At 47.4% G+C, this 5,965-nt stretch overlaps 1 pseudogene; it reads right to left on the reverse strand.

Moving 5' to 3' along the window:
• Positions 1–605: 605 nt before the first annotated feature.
• Positions 606–1,548, reverse strand: LOC127184987 (ribose-phosphate pyrophosphokinase 2-like; annotated as a pseudogene).
• Positions 1,549–5,965: the final 4,417 nt, after the last annotated feature.

Consider the following 5,965-nt stretch of genomic DNA (forward strand, 5'->3'; position numbering starts at 1 on the left):
TATAATTCCTGATTGTGTCACGGTTCTTCTTGCCATAGGTAATCTATTGTATATATGTGTAATAATATAAATGTATATGTACAAAAATAAAAAAGAGTTAAATATAAAAAATTAAAATAAACCCAGTTCTCATAAAAAAAAAAAAAAAAAAAGAACCAGAAATTCGAAATGCATGATAGCATAAATTTTCCAAGGTTCACTCTGAAGCAAAGGGTATTTAGGATTTTCCCCAACTATCCAAATATCATTATATATTTACACAGAAAGCTTTCTTCTGAAGTCACCTTTGGCAACTTCCAAATATATGTATGATGGATTTCCTCAGTGGAATTTTAGTTGTTTCCTCAAAACACTAAAAAGGATTGAAGGAAACTATTATTTCTCATTGACATCAGCTCACTTAAAGAGCAACCAACCACCACCTTTCACTGGCCCCAGCCCCAAACTGGAAAGAAGTTAGTCTTGAGTGTTAGAAGGATAGACAAGGGATCCCAGAGTGTACATAGATCGGATTTGCTGAGTCCTAACGCTAAAACAGCAGGCAAACAAAGAGGGTGAGGAGAAGTGGGAGGAGGCTTGCTTCACCTTCGGTGTCCCAATCCGGACTAGAGTGGGGCGCGGCTGAACAGGTCGGATTCCCCTTTGTGGATTCTTCAAATGGCCTCAGCCAGGATCACTAAAACGTCAATCACCTGAAGCTTGGGGCAGTGTTTCATTTTGTCCTCTTGTGGAATTGTGTTGGTGACAACAGCTCCAAAGGCAGCATTATTTATTCTGGAAATAGCTGGCCCAGAGAAGATTCCATGGGTAAGGATAGCATAGGCTTTGGTGGAACCCGCTGAGAGTAACTTATCTGCAGCGTGGTAGATGGTACCACACGTGTCAGCCATATTGTCCACCAGGATGGCCACACGGTCCTGCACATCACCTACCAGAACCGTCCGGTCCAGTTCATTTGCTTTCTTTCTCTCCTTGTGAGTCAACGCAAACGCCCCATTCAGCCTGTCTGCAACCGACATAACCGTTTTGGTTCCTCCAGCACCTGGGGAAACAATGATACAGTTTCTCCATTCGGTGATGTTCTCCCGAATCTACTGAAGAACTGCAGGCTCTGCATATAAATGATCCACAGGAATATCAAAAGAATCCTTGGATCTGAGAGGCATGCAGGTGCATGGTGATGATGCGATCAGTCCCAGCGACTGACAGCATGTTGGTCACCAGTTTAGCAGAAATCGGGTCATGACTCTTATCCTTTTCTTGCCGGACGTTTGGGAAGCAGGGTATCACAGCAGTTACCCTGGCTGAGGATGCTATCTCGCACGTGTTGATCATAATGAAGCTCCATCAGGCTGTCGTTAATCTCCCCGCAGCTGCCCAGGATGATGTAGAATCTTCCCCTCTCACACTTTCGCCAATCTCAACGCTGGTCTCCCGGTTGCTGAGCTTCTTGGTGACCACCTTGGCCAGATCCAGGCCCAGGCGATCGGCCACATGCTGCGACAGGTCCAGGTGAGAACTCCCGTTGAAAAGCACCATGTTGGGCATGGTGACACTCAGGAAATGAGGGGTACACTAGGAAGGAGACGCAGACTGCTGCTACTGTTGTTGCTGCTTGTAGTGGCCCCTGATGCTAATGAAGCTCCATTATTTCCCCTTCTGAGTGAGATGTATGCATCCTCCTTGGGTCCTCCTTGTTACTTATCTTCTTTGAGTCTGAATTTTAGTATGGTTATTGTCACTTTACGCCTAAAGACTGCTTATAAGTGAGTACACCATGTGTGTCTTTCTGGGTCTGGGTTACCTCACTCAAGATGATCTTTTCTTATATTTTTGGTTGTGAGCCTAGCCTTTAATGGCTGAGCTATCTCTCCACTTCAGAGGATCTTTTCTAGTTCCATCCATTTGCCAAGTACCTTTCTCTCAGTGTCTTTTTTTCCTGTTTAATTCATGCCAGCTGCTTTCTGGCTCCACTTCTTGACCTAGGGTTAACTTTGTTTAATCCTGTTTTCTGAAATCTTTTATATTGAAGGTGTGTACTTGGGCTGAGTCACACACCACAACCACCTGTTTAAAGTAAACTGAAGGCTCTTGGGTTAATGGTGTGTGGTAAGGCTGAGCCATTCCACAACTAGAAATAAGTTTTCACAGTTCACACTCTTGGGGTTCACAATGGGATCAAATATCACACAACAGAGAAAGACCCTCTTGCTGGATGAAATGCCACTAGCTAGTATTTTACCATGGCCTTGAGCAAGACGTTGCCTTAGAGTGCCATCTGTTGGCCTGTCCCTCCAACTTCACTGTGAATTAAAGGTGAAGGGTGAGAGCAAAGGAAGTGAGCAGCACCTTTCACTGAAGGCACTCCCTCATGCTTAGGGAGGAGGAGTAGAAGTGAGGATGCTTCGCCTTCTGGGTGGAGAGCTTGGGAGGTATTTCTTTTCCATTCCATCCAGGTTCTTCCCCTTTATTTCTTGGCTCCATGGTTTCTGCTGAGATGCCTCCTTTTTCTACCAACTTTAGGCTTATTGCTATAGAATCATTTCTTTCTTGCTTGCTTTCTAATGCTTCTAAGATAATTTTCTTTTCTTTTCAGACTTTGACATGGTTTGGCTGTGGATGTATTTGGGTTTAATCTTCTGATTCGGAATGTGTCCGCTTATGTCTTTTGTCAAAGTTTGTCTGTTTTTCTCAGCTTGTCCCATGTAGTGTGCTTTGTGTTTCTGCCCTCGGCTTCTAGAGACCCTATGTCAGAAACACTGTTTTTTTTTTCTCTCTTTACTCTCATGGGCATCTGAGGCTCTCTGTTCTATCTTTTATGGTGTGTGCAAGCATACAATTTTTATGGTAGATCCTTTAGTGTGGAATGACTAGGGTTTTGAGGTATACATTGGGATTTTTAAGGCACTGCCAAACTTTGTTCAAACTACTACTTGTCCTGTTTTCATAGTATATTTTCTTTGGTTCTTTATTCTGCTTACTCATTTCAGCAATCAGACCTTTAATTAAATTTATTTTTTTCATTGGGTTCTTTGCATATCCTATTACTTCATGAGACATTGTACATTTAGCTTATTTTTTCTACAAAAAAGATTTTGTTATCTTTTTGTGTATGAATGTTTTGCCTGCATATATGTATACTCACTACATGCATGCAGTACCCACAAGAGCAAGAAAGAGGGTGTCAGACTCCTTGTAACTGGAGCTACAGGCTGTTGTGAGCAGCCAGGTGGCTGCTGGGAAGCAAGCGTGGGTCCTCTGGAAGAGCAGGGGACACTGTTAACCATGGAGCCATCTCTCCTGCCCAAGTCTTACTTTCTTTACAGCGAGTTTTTTAATTGTTTAGTGAAGCCATTTATGACAGGTAATGCCAATAAGCATCTTCAGCACAGACGCTGCAGTATTTTGGGTGGTGAAGGTGACTTTCTGCTGAAATCTGCACATGCTCATGTTGCTTGTCTCAGGATCAGACTTGAACTTTGTTGTAGCTGGAACCCTGTGGTATCACCACATCAGAGGAAGGAGGAGAGGCGTTACTACATGAGTGGATGGTGGGTCTGTATCTTCAGCCCTCTTCCTACTTGGCTTCCGTGAATCCCTCAGTCTCCAGGGAAACTTTGTGTGATTTTTGGTCAAGGATGGATGGTATTTGGGGTCCTGAGCAGGACTTCATTGTTGCCTTCTGGCCTAGGAAGGTTGGTGATGCCTCATTGCTACCCTCTCCCACGTAGCCTGCTACATCTTGGTGAACTGGTCAAATGCCAGCTGTCTGCTAAGGCTTCTAGGCACCATAGAGATGGGTCAGGGGCAAAGCATGATGATCTCAAAACAGGGCTAGAACTGCATCACGGTTGACACAGCTCTCCTCTGCAGACACCAAACGGAAATGACCTTCTGAACAGCCAGTGGTCAGAATGGAGTTCATGACATCGTGGATCTTTGAGAGTTCTTGTGAGCTGTGTTTGGAAAGAGCGTTGAGCAGTGCAGGCAGTTTCTACACATCTAGTGGGCTAGCTGAGGGCAGTCCTGAACCTGTAGCCCTATCCAGGAGAACAAGGCAGCACTGAAAAGTTGGGGAGGCCTGTGAGTGATCTCCTGGGGCATTAGCAGCAGATTCATTTACCCCCACTTAGCAGGAAGCTAAGAGGTTGTGGGTAGAGAAACCCAGGGAACAGGAACATAATGGGACCCAGCACCGGGCCCAAGGGAGTCAGTACTGAAATGCATGAGTGAGGTTCACGGACAGGTCCATAAAGTGCAGCAGCCAAGCTTTCTCTTCCTCTCTGTTCTGAGCCTGCATGACTTGGCCAGTCCTGCTGGGCTGCCTGGCACCATGCACAGCAAAATCCTGGGCCCAGCACCAATTCTGGCACGGAAGAAATGTTTAGAAGAGAGCTGGTTTTCATGGCTTCCGGCTGCAGAGACGCATTCATCCATTCACTGGTGTAGGCTGTTGGAGCTAGGAGCAGACTCGAGAGGAAGACCCCAGGCCTCTGAGATCCTGAGGGGGCTGTCTTGACAGCAGGAGGCAAGGGAGCTGGAAGTCCTTAGCAGGAAACTCACGAGTTTGACAGCCCCTGCTTGAGAGGCCTGGAATAAGGACCAGGCAGCCTGGGATGGCCGAGGAAGTATAAGCCAGAGAGCTGGAGAGGAGGGAGTTAGAGCCACCAGAGGCAGTAGCTAAAGGGCACACACCTTGTTCCTCGATTTGTGACCACCTGAGTGTGCATGCGCGTGTATACACACACACACACACACACACACACACACACACACACACACACACACACACACACTCCACTTTCTGATCTTGTTCACAGAGTGGACAGTTGCACTCCAGACTGAGGCCTTTCACTGGACACCAAGTCCACACAATATCTCGGGCCCCCACGTGAGGTCAGACGTGTCCAGCCCACCCATTCTTGCCAGAGAGGGCATCAACACGGCAAAGAGCCAGGCCCCCAAACTGGACTTATACCCAGCATTGCTTCCCACAGCTAGTCTCCTCCCTTCCAAGCCAGGAGCCAAAGGACCCTAAACAGCTACCAGCAGCTTCTAAAGGAAAAGAAGCCCTTCCTCCCTGCTGGCACTTTGAGTGTGAATACAGAGCCAGGTTGAAAAATGTTTTCATAGAAAGTCATCAGTGAACAGGAAGGCTCTGAGCTGGCCAGAAGAGGTTGCTGAAAACAGTTCCAACCAGCGAGGGACTCCAGTGCTCAGGCACAGAAAGCAAAAGAAATGGAGGCTCTGGGCATGGAGCAGTCAGTACCAGGTAGGATTTTTCAACCCACACGGTCCCTGAGCAATTCAGCCTGAACTGCTGGTAGAGAAGTTTCCTGCTTGCCCCTCTGTGAGGAGGTGATGGAGTTCCAGGCAGGTGGCATCAGGCTGCCTCTGGGCAAGGAGGGAAAACATGGCTTAGTGTACACAGGCTTGTTGTTAGGGAACAGAAGCAGAGGTGAAGGTCACCACAGATAAATACACCTGCAGCCTGGAGCGCAACCAAGCAACCTCCACAGGTCCTTAGCAACAGCCTGGCAGCCGAGCCACACAGACAGTAAAGCCAAACAGAGGGACATGGGCTTCCTGCACGTGCCGGATATTGCAACAGGAGGCAGAAATCAGCCCCTCGAACCAGCACCTGCCGAACCCTCTTAAGTGTTGCCATGCCAAGGTGTGTTCAGGGACACAGCCCTGGGCGGAGGCTCAGCGAGGGAAGCGACCATGGCCACTGACTCACTCCCATCCCTCCACAGGTCAGTCAGCAGAGCCACAGGTGGCCTTCAGAAGCTCAAGGCAGTTCCTGTTTCTGAGAGAAACCTGAGGGAGCAGGCCCATCTTGAGCATGTCCTTGGGGCCTGGGCACAGCCTCCACTGGAGGAAGAGCAGGAAGCTCACAGACACAAGCGTTCTTTCTTTTTTAAAGGGTTATTCTACCTGAGCGTATGTGGTTTTGTGAGTGTAT

Source organism: Acomys russatus, chromosome X (assembly GCF_903995435.1).
Source record: "Acomys russatus chromosome X, mAcoRus1.1, whole genome shotgun sequence".
NCBI lineage: Eukaryota > Metazoa > Chordata > Mammalia > Rodentia > Muridae > Acomys > Acomys russatus.